Source organism: Oreochromis aureus, linkage group 3 (assembly GCF_013358895.1).
Source record: "Oreochromis aureus strain Israel breed Guangdong linkage group 3, ZZ_aureus, whole genome shotgun sequence".
In the NCBI taxonomy this organism is placed as follows: Eukaryota; Metazoa; Chordata; class Actinopteri; order Cichliformes; family Cichlidae; genus Oreochromis; species Oreochromis aureus.
Window position 1 is genome coordinate 72,414,835 of NC_052944.1, and position 11,320 is coordinate 72,426,154.

At 39.6% G+C, this 11,320-nt stretch overlaps 1 long non-coding RNA gene across 1 annotated transcript; it reads left to right on the top strand.

Annotated features, from left to right (window-relative positions):
* The first annotated feature begins 4,445 nt into the window (after positions 1-4,445).
* Positions 4,446-10,115, top strand: LOC120437541. Its single transcript, XR_005611214.1, has 4 exons — positions 4,446-4,587; positions 4,796-4,885; positions 8,443-8,529; positions 9,687-10,115. It is a non-coding gene; the product is annotated as an uncharacterized LOC120437541 (long non-coding RNA).
* The last annotated feature ends 1,205 nt before the right edge of the window (positions 10,116-11,320 follow it).

Consider the following 11,320-nt stretch of genomic DNA (forward strand, 5'->3'; position numbering starts at 1 on the left):
CTGAATTAAACAAGTGGCAGCACAAACATAGCACTGGTATAATGTGAGTATAGATAATCACTGATTTGTCTATTAGTGTTCACTGAACACTATTGGGTGTTCTAGGGGTGTCCAAATCCAGGCCTCAAGGGCCAGTGTCCTGCAGGTTTTAGATCTCACCCTGGGTCAGCACACCTGAATCAAATGAGTAGTTCATTACCAGCCTCTGAAGAACTTCAAGACATGTTGAGGAGGTCATTTAACCATTTAAATCAGCTGTATTGGATCAAGGACACATTTAAAACCTGCAGGACACCGGCCCTGGATTTGGACACCCCTGATTTAAAGTAAAGTATCTCCCTCTAGTGGCCATATATAAACCACGTGTGAGGATGGTGTTAATGTAAATGTGAATCATAGTGTTCCAGTCAGTCATCAGTGTGTCTCTGCACAGCTGTAATTAAAATGTGTTCAGAGGGCCTCAGTGTCTGAATGGTTCCAGTTCAGCTCCATAACAGCAGCGTCCCTGGTTTGATTCCTGTGTTTCAGCTCATATCTGCCTCTCTCACTGAGGGGGACGTAACTACATGGACATGGATTTGTTCATCAACCAAACTACAGATCACTGAGAGCAGAGGGTATTTGAATTTTTTTAATTATATTTTTTTTTTCTGTGTGAACTGATGAATGTCTTATTAGATAAGTTTGAACATTTATTTATTTTACCTTTTCATTTACATTCACGGTGGACTAGACAGTTTTTTTAATTGTTATATTTTAAAAGTATAATTTACACATGATAGGCTATTACCCACCACATTAAAAACCAATAGAACAGCTCCTACTCAAAGGAAGAGGGTGGGCTTTACTTGGTGTCAGTGAGAGAAATGAAAAAAAGCTGAAATGAGTGAGAAGGACGATGAAGGAAACATCTGTGCTGTGTCTGCTCTGTAAGTAGAATCTCTGTGTTTGTTTGAATTCTTGTACTTTGACTGTCTGCTCTCCTGATAACTGATGATGGAGGAGAAGACATGAAAAACAAATCAGGCTGAATTCAAGTTCAAAACACCACGAGGACCAACTGCAGGTCTGAACTGACTCTTTATCTTTGCTCAGGAGTCGAGGAAACACAGCAGGCAGTGAAAAGCTGAAAAGATTTCATCACAGTAGATCTCTTTCTCAAAGTGAGCTGACTTAGTATAAGGACATGTTTCACCCACTCTTATGTTTTTCAATGACTTGTGCCAAGACAGTGCAAGACAGTTACAATATACAACTCTGGATATTTTATATCTCTCTATATTTTCTCCTCTCAAAAAAGCCTCAAATCAGAAAGTACTTGACTGGTTTGTATGACTCTCAAATGCACTCTTTAAAACAAATAAACTGTAAGCTGGAGAGAAAATGGTCTCACTAATTAAAAGATCATCATTTAGCCTGGAAAAGTTGTTATATATAACCCAAACCCTATACATATTTTTTAAACCCTCTGTAAAGTTAGAACATCTTATTATTCATAGTTTTATAGAAAGAGTAAATAATATAATAAATAATAGAAATAATAGAAAACGAGAACAACCCTAGGTAAACCCGTTTACTGTAACCAGGCTGACAAAAAGTCATAGGTCTCTAGAACCAAGCATTCCTTTAAAGTTAACTAGTAATGACTTAGTGAATTTCTTCACAACTAAAAGTTTAACGATTAGAGAAAACAATTCCAGACACAACATTATTTACATGTTATGTCTGGAATTCCAAATATATTTTTTATGAAGATAACTTTTTCACTAAAGCTGTTTCTCTACTGTGATGACCTATGTTGTATGAATAATCTAAAAGACACGCTGATGGTTTGGAGAAAGTAATTACTGAAGTTAAATCAAAAAAGTCAATAGCATGAAAGAGAAAAATATCAATTATAAATAGGACTGAAAGTAGCTGTACATAATATTTTGTCTGTGCGATAGTTGTGAGTACATTTTTTTGAATGGTTAAACTTTTATTTGTGAAGAAAATAATGAGGTCGTTAGTTAACGTTAAAGGGATGGTTGGCTCAACAGTGCTCTGACTTTTTGTCAGCCTGGCTGCAGTGCTGAAGAGAAACCTAGGCTTGTTCTTATCTTCTTTAATCAGTGATGAACATTATGATGTTCTAGCTTTCCGGAGCAACAAAGTATTTTTCGAGGCTAAATTATGATCTTCTAGATTACTGAGATGCAATTTCCTCTCCCTCATATGAATTGTCTGCTTTATGGTCTGTGTTTGACAGTTGTACCAGGGAGAAAGTATTTCTGATTTAAGGATTTCTTATTTCACAGGAGTTACAGTATCCACAGTCATACACAGTAAAGAAATAATGGTATTGAAGTGGATGGCATTATTGACTTGGCCACCAGTAACAGTGTAAAGAATCTTGGAGTCATTTTGGCCAGGCTACGTCCTTCAATGTGCCTATTAAATAAATGTGTAGGACTGCTTTCTTCCCTTTGTATAATTTCTCTAAAATGATAAATATTTGGTCTCAGAGCAACAATTACAAACCACAGGAAAATCACTGGGATTACAACAGATAGACGACCATACATACACCACGTTTATGCTATTGTTATTTATTGTGGTTTAACCTGCAAAGTAAACCTCTTAATGCAAACTAAGAGTGTGAAACAGACTTCTCCAATACAACCACTCTGACGCTGCTCTGACGATACTACATTGCTGGCCATCACATGTGAAATATCTCAGTCTTTCCAGGTTCTGTGCAATATTTTTGGTATGTAAAATACTTTTGGTCTTTGGTCATTGTGTAATATTTTGGTCTCGTGAAATTACCATTGACCCTCCACCATTATTCAATTATTTAATATATTATATAACAAATTGTACACAGCCCCAGTGTTTCTGTTTCAATGTTTCTACGCATACACCATGTATATAGTTTACTCACACATACACTCACACACATATATGTGAATGCGAGCGTAAATGGTTGTCTGTTAGCCCTGCGATAGTCTGGCAACCTGTCCAGGGTGTACCCCATCTCTTGCACTATCACATCTTGGATAGGTCCCAGCCTCCCTGCAACCCTGGTAAAGATAAGAGGATGGATGGAGTGGAAGTTGTTATAAATCCAATAAATTTGAATGTCAACTAGACTCTAGACTTTGTTGAACACTCCAAAAAATAACTCTTTAACCTGCAACCCCAAAAAGGACAAAAATGAGACAATCAGTGTGTTAGTGATGTTTGTTTATTTACAATTGTGTGTGTTTACAATTCCTGTGTCCTGACAGCTTTCCAGCTGTCTCCAACTTTTGTGTTTTTTCAAGGACCCAGTGTCACTGAATGGGGAGAATGTAGTTATGAAAATGCTTGCAGCTGCCCTGCCTGCCTGGCACTCCCCCTCAAGCCCACTGAACCACCCCTCTTCTGCAGCAGAGCACACATTGTCACATTGACACAATACATTTGTCCAGAAAGATTTGGATGAGATGAAAATTGTTAATAAAAAGAGAATACAAAACCTTCTGATGTGATCCAGACATGCGGTGGTTGAAGCTGTTTGTGTGGAGTTATTATTTATGTTTTCATCACATCAACCTGAGTGTCATTTCTGTTTAGTTCTGATCTCACTGCTGAGCTGCACAACAAACCAAGGTCAGTAACCTTCTTCTGTCACAGTTTAAACCTGATAAATGCTCACTGATATGACCTGATTGGGTTCATGTTTCAGAATATAAAGTCTAACAGATCATCAGTTTTTCATTTTAACCCTCGCAGCTCGTCTGACTGTGAGTCCCAGCAGCTCTCAGTTCTTTCAATATGACTTTGTGTCTCTGAGCTGTGAGGACGATGACAGCTCTGCTGGATGGACTCTAAGGAGAAACACAACCGCAAGACAGATGACTCAGTGTGGAAATGGGTGGGGAGAACATGCTGGTTCTTCCTGTAACATTAATGTTTTCCCACTGGACAGTGGAGTTTACTGGTGTGAGTCCAGAGAGGGTCCCATCAGTAACATGGTTAACCTGACAGTCACTGGTAAGCTGAGTGTGTGGAGTTAGTGTTGATGAAGCTGTGTGTAAATGGATGAAATGCTGTAGTTTGTCTCTGTGTTGAGGTGGATCAGTGATCCTGCAGAGTCCTGTCCTCCCTGTGATGGAGGGAGATGACGTCACTCTGCTCTGTAAAACAAAGACCACTCCCTCCAACCTCCCAGCTGCTTTCTATAAAGATGGCTCCCTCATCAGGAAGCAGCCTACAGGTCACATGACCATCCAGCATGTTTCCAGGTCTGATGAAGGCCTCTACAAGTGTGACATCAGCGGTCATGGAGAGTCTCCATCCAGCTGGATCACTGTCACAGGTGACACACTCACCTGTCTGTGTTTCTGCAGCTTTCAACATTCACAATGTGACGACAACTTAATCACTGTGTTTGCTTTATTTTAGACAAACACACCACCACACCTCCACCTACATCCACACCTCCACCTACATCCACCTCTCATCTTCTTTCTGTGTTGTCATGTGTTGGATCAGTCTGTGTTGTGGTTCTACTGGTGTTACTGGTTCTGCTGGTGAGACGATGTGTTCACAGGAAACCTGAAGGTGAGACTCAGACTTCCTGATCTTTCAGTACTGCTTTAGTTATTATCATTAAATGTTTTTGTATTTAGATGACTGATTTCTATTAGTCACAGAAATCAGTTGCAATATTACAAACAAAAAATTTAAAAATCCTTTTTCATCTTAAAGTTAATTTGGACTTTTCACATTAGTTTTAATTATTTTTTTTGTTAAACTTGGATCGTTTCAGTTGATCAGGATGAACCTGCAGAAGATGACATCATGTATAGTGACATCAAAACATCAAATTGTCAACAACAACCAGTGAAACAAATCCAAGGTAACTTGTGTTTTTGGTGGATTCAAGTTTGTTAGTTTTGTGTACAAGTGTATTTTTTGTAAATACAGTGGTGTGAAAAAGTGTTTGCCCTCTTCCTGATTTCTAGTTTTCTGTTTAAATCTTTTAAAATTTACAAAATACAAATAAATAACTGAATCCAAACTTACATGCCCCTGCATAAAAATTGAATGACTCAAATCTGTCAAGGCCAATTGTTTCACCCAAAGGCAGATTACACAAAGCCCTGTTCAATGACACATTTTGATGTGGTGACATATACTGTTTTTTTCAGTGTACAGCAAGCTTATGGTGATATTACAACTAACTATTATCTCAGTAATTGTTCTACAAAGGTGAATTTCATCATTGGAAGGTCAAGCTTGTGGTGACCCTCAGAATCATCTCAGATCCAGTTCACACAATAAACTAATTCTTTGGGGGTTTTTTCCACAGCTCAAATCACAAAAATGAGGCAGTCATTTCATTTGACAGAAACAGGTCTTTGTTTATGTTTTGTTACATGATTTCCTAAAGAATTATATGGGCTTCATTTCTACCTAAGATCAAAAAATCTGCCATCCTCACTTGTCTCAGTTAAGGTCAACGTTCAAGACTGTTCATGGACTGGATGGCAGGGTGCAAAGATAAAAACCACTGCTGAGCAAAAGGAACATAAAGGCTCATTTCAGTTTCGCCAGAAAACATCTTGATGATCTCCAAGACTTTTGGGAATATTCTGTAGACTGACGACACAAAAGTTACATTTTTTGGAAGGTGTGTGTCCCCTTATATCTGGCATAAAATTAAAACAGCATTTCAGAAAAGGAACATCATACCAACAATTCACTACCTGGGCACACGCCTCATTTTAGGTTTGACAGCATTTTAGTAGGGAAAGGTGAATGCTTAGACATGAATTGAGCTGCGATTTGGGGAAGGCCTTGCCAGACCCCTTGGTGATGGCTCCGGAGCCTGGCAGATCCCCAAAGAAGGCATCCCCTAAAAGCAGTAATAACTGTGCGTTACGAAGGTTGAAGACCTCGGTGGTAATAATTTGATTTTCAATTCAACTTAATTATACAGCACCAAACCACAGTGATAGACACCTCAAGACCCTACAATGATGTCTAGAGGAAAAACCCAACAATCGTATGACCCCTTATGAGCAAGCACTATGGAGGAAAACTTCCTTTTAAGAGGAAGAAATCTCCGGCAGAACCAGGCTCAGGGAGGGGCAGCCATCTGCTGCGACCGGTTGGGGTGAGAGAAGGAGAACGGGACAAATATAAGGGCAGGGACAGCGAACGTCGCTCCATGGAGTGGAGTGAAGTGGATCAGCTCGGACAATGAGGAAGGAATGGCAGGAGAAGAGATCAAAGGAAATTGCGAACAACGGAAATCTTAATAGATGAATGAAGGGAACCTTCGATCAGGTAGCGACGTGGCTCGACTTTAGGAGAATGCTGGATTTTGAGATTTCAGGTAAGGGTTGACAGCTCATAAAGCTTGCGTGAGCTTGTCTTTGAGAAGATGGAGAGGGGGTGCTTAGCTGCTTAATGACTTCAGATAAGGTAGTGATAACTACTGTGCTGATTTCTGAAATGAACAGAAGTGACAGCAGCTTGCTTGGGAAGGGTTGATGAATTGAAAGACTGATTAGAGGAAAATAATCTACTATAATAAAAAAAAAACAAAATCGTCAGAGAGAGAGTGCAAGATCACTGAACTTCATTGGAGATGATAAGCCATTTAGATGTAGTCAGAACCGTGAGTCGGCTTAGAGAGCGGTCTCGATTGATTATATCGAGGGTGGACGCTAGATGATGCTGGTGAAAGCACATGAGAAGATAAGGGATACCATGAAGAATTATCCACACGGCACAGTTTGGATGTCTTAAAAGTAGCAATAGAGGACAGAACCTGGCATCGCAAAGGTTCGCCTATGCTTTGTGAAGGCCAGAAAGATGGCAGAGAAACTGTCATCTCAGTGCCGGAACGGTTTGCTGCTACATCTTGTGGAAGACTGGACATAATGGAGAAACTGGCATCCTGGGGAGAGGATTTTTTTTTTCTTTTTTGACGAAAGTGCTTGACGGTGGAAATTGCCAATCTAGTACTGGAAGAGTGAGCTGCTTAAGGAACGGAACCTGGCATCTCTGTGCATGGAGCTTTTTCTGCATGTGCAAATGAGGAATAGAGACAGTGAACCTGACGTTTTGGTGCAGAAAGGAACATCTGCTGCTTAGCATATGAGGGCTAGATGAAGAAGCTGGGATCCCAGCGGTAGGAGGATTCACTGCTGCTTTTGCTGTGATAAATGCAGAAAAACTGGCAATTCTATATTCGAAAACTTGCTGCTGAGGGGTAAAGAACAACCAGGCACCCTGGTGCCAAAAGCAAGCTGCTACATTTTGCCAGTGGGGGATACGGGAAAGGGAAACTGTCGACTCGTTCATATAAAAGCTTGCTGCTGCTATTGGATATGAGGGAAGGACGATATGCTGAATTTTGCGAAGGAGGGATCGAAGGAAGGGAAACTGGCAACGCATTGGAAGAAGTAGCACTCTGCTGCATTTTGCAAAGCCTACTGTCCCAGTGCTAGGAATCACTGCTGCTTTTGTGATGTAAATGTAGAGAGACTGGCAACTCGTTGATAGAAGCTTGCTGCTGCATTTGCGAGTGAGGGATAAAGAGAGAACCTGGCATCTCGGTGCCAGATGGGTTTACTACTGCTTTGCAATAATGGATGCAGAGAAACTGGCAACCTGGTGGAAGAAGCCTGCTGCTGTGATTACGAATGATGGATATAGAAGAAACTAGCTGGAAGGATTCTCTGCTGCTTTTGCCATGATGGATGAACAAGAACTGGCAACTCAGGGGTAAGAAGCTTGTTGCTGCAGTCTGCAAATCGCAGAACTTAGCAAGAACCTGACACCACAGTGCTAGAAGGGTTTGCTGCTGCTTGCAATGATAGATCCAGAGAACTGGCAGTTCGGTAGTATGGAACCTAGATGCTGGATTGCAAATGGGGGATGAAGGAAAACCTGACAACGCCGTCCCTTTTATTTTTATTTAACAGGGTTAACAGGGTGAATATGTTGTTGATATGAGGTGTCTAAAGAAATGAAGGAAGAATGCAGATAACAAATATCATTTAATGCAATGAAACAAGTTCTGCATGTCAAACCACAAGCAGCTACTTCCTGTTGATTCTAGTCTGAAGCTGAAGACTTTTCACCACAGTGAATTCTGGTTTGGCTAATGTCATGTTCATGTTGTGAGAAAACGTTTGCTTGGTGCTCTGTGGTGAAGTGTGTCAGACTGCACTGAAAAAGGGGGCCATCTCTGTGGTTGTGCACCTTTGACTTCAGACAAACACCTACCAATTTTATGCAATCAATTCTTGTTTCTCACCAGAGGTGTAAAGAAATGGAAAAAAACTGTGAAAACCTGCTGCAAGTTGCAGAAACTAAGACCTAATCTCTGCATAATGAAATGTGTAAAAAAAAAAAAAGTTTTGCCACAGCTGTTTTACCTGAGCTATTTTTCTTCCACAGCGACTGACACAGTTGTAGTCTACTCAGCCTTGAGAACTAACGGCATAACTTATGGACAAATAGACGTCACAGCAAAGAGGAAAGGAGGTACAGCTGCTGTTTATATTAACTTTGGATTGAGACATATTTCTGGTCTTCATGCTAAGCTATGCTAACCACATCATGACTCAAACTCAGGATATTAAATGTCTTGTCATCATTTCAGCAAATTATGTTTCATATATTGGAATATCCCTGTATGCTCAAAGCCACACCGGCCTGAGGAGTAAGATCAGATTAATATTTCCTTAAGTACTAAATCAGGCATAGAATAAGCACAGAGGCAGCACTAATGCTCTCTTGCCCTGTGAACACAGCAAAGAGATGGAAACAGGGCTGGACTGGTAATCTGGCATACCAGGCATTTTCCTGGTGGGCAGATGCACTTTTGGATCAATGGGTCAATGGAAAGCCTATTGTGCATCATCTCTACATGCACTGACAGCAGTCTATTTGTAAATTTCCGTTACTGACACTGTATTGCCCAATCACATCACTGAACATCTTCGGGTCCTCCCTTACCTTTGCTGCTCATGCAGAAGACAGATTTTAGTGTGGAAGAAGTGAAGGAAAGTTAGAGCTGAAAAGCTAAGAGAGACGAAGTAACTAAAAATAAATGCAGCAAAATAGGTCAAATTAACTGACCAGATTAACTGGCCATCGGGCCTGCTGCTGCACCATCAACAGTAGTACAAGCAACAACTAGGAGCAAGCCCTAACAGTCACATAAGGCTGTGACTCCATCCATTTTCTTAGCACCTGTTTAGTCATGTGGGAGCTTATCTCAGCTGTAAGGCAAGAAGATGAAAAAAAGCTGGATAGCAAAATAATTCTGGTTGATAAAGCCCCCACCCAGTAGTGAACAGAATGAATATTTCATGGTTCCTGTTTATACGTGTCACTGCTCGGCCTGTCTGACAAATATTCTGTGAGAAGCTGGAAGAAGCAAAAGCTTTGACTTTTAATGTCACTGAATCTAGTTGATGCAAATTATTCAGCTCTGTGGGTTTCAGATTTGACTCTTGTAAATTTCAAGAAGCAGCTAAAGTGTGGGCGGTATAGAAGCTCTCTAAATTCTGTCTGAGGTGGTTCCCAGTAAAATCTGAAATGTGTGACACAGATAGGTTGAGATTGGAGGTCTTGACTGAATGACAAAGCCTGTAATCATGTTTCCTGTTGTTTGAACTGTGTGTGTTTGTGTTCAGACTTTAAAACTGAGCAAGAAGTCGTCTACTCTTCCCAGAAGTAGTCCACCAGTCCAACCACTGACGTCCAGCTGCTGGTCTCTAACTGGTCCCTCCAGCACCTCAGACCAGAGGACATCCATGTATTAAAAATATTTGTATATGTTTTATGTCATTTTGTTACTTATTTAGTTATTGAACATTTAATGTTTTAACTATTAATATGTTTTGTGTTCTCAGTAACTTAACTATTGTATAAATGTTATTTAAGCTTGTTGGCTTTTCCTCCCATTGTAGTGATCTGGTTTCAGTCAAATTATTAAACTTTTGTTTTCCTTGTGTGGTTCTGTGGGTTTCACCAAGGCGCAGATGGAAAATTTGACTTCTTCCGCTTTGGTTGTGGCTAACCAAAACACATCAAATTTTACTGCAGAAAACAAAGAATAAGTATCAAACCACAACAGCGGCAACATTACATGAATGTAAACTGCACAGAGATGCTTCAGTGCTGAGTGTGTGTCAAGAGTTTTCATGTCTTTATTTCCTGTGTCACACAGAAACCGCCAGCAGCAAAAAAAAGTAAATAAATCTGATACCAGCTTCTTATGAAGTCAAAATGTTCTTGTTTGTCGGCTGTTCAGACAACAACAATAACAACAACAGCAAAAACAAATTTTCAACAATTTAACTTTAGACTTCAGAAAATAATTACAAGTATTTTATAACTGTGCTTCATTATAGGTGTGCTCGGCATAGAGGAGAGTAAACCTTTTTTAATCTTTTTATTTTTATTTTTGCAAAGCATTATTTTATGTATTGTTTCTCCTTCTGGGACTCATTCAAAGCTCCTGAAGCTTATTTTCTAAGTATGTCGTGTGTGAAAAGATTATATAAAAACAAAATATGATATTTTGGAGCCATCCATTGTCAGCTTAATGCAGAGAATAGGGTTATAAAAACACATAATAATGTATAATGATACATCACAGAAGACCAAACCTGTTTTAGCCTACAGCTCAGAAGTGTGTATCATAACAGCTAGCCTTAGCAAAATGAACCAGCCACATAATGAACATATTAATAAACATTGCATTTGTACATAGTGTCTTAATAGATACATCCAAAGAAAACATAGTAATCGCAATACTGGGAGTATGGTGAATAGCAAATACAAAATATCGTATTGCGGATCTAAATTTGGACAATCAGTATTTTCCATATAGGCCTGCCATCTGTGGAACACACTTTCAGCTGAAATCACATCAATTACAGATATTAGTTCCTTTACATTGAAGGTTAATGGTTGGTTAAAGGTAAATCAGAATTGTAGTCATTTTAATTCAACTTTTTTCAGATTGTTTATTAATTGCAGTTGTATTCATGTTGTATTTTTGGTTTCATGAAAATGTACATTTTAACTTTGTGTATTGTGAATGTAACCAGGGAACAAGGGACAATGGTTGGAAATTAGCTATAAACTTTGTTCAGTACAACAGTTTCATGTTTCATACTTCCCTAAATGACATAAAAAGCTCAAGACTGTTCTTTCCAGGGCAATCTACCAAGAAATCCACTGTCAAGTCAGTTTGCAAGGTGCCTCTTGCTATGTATTAGCTTAACCTCTGTGTTCTGGGCTTGTGTTGTGCCCAAAAGCA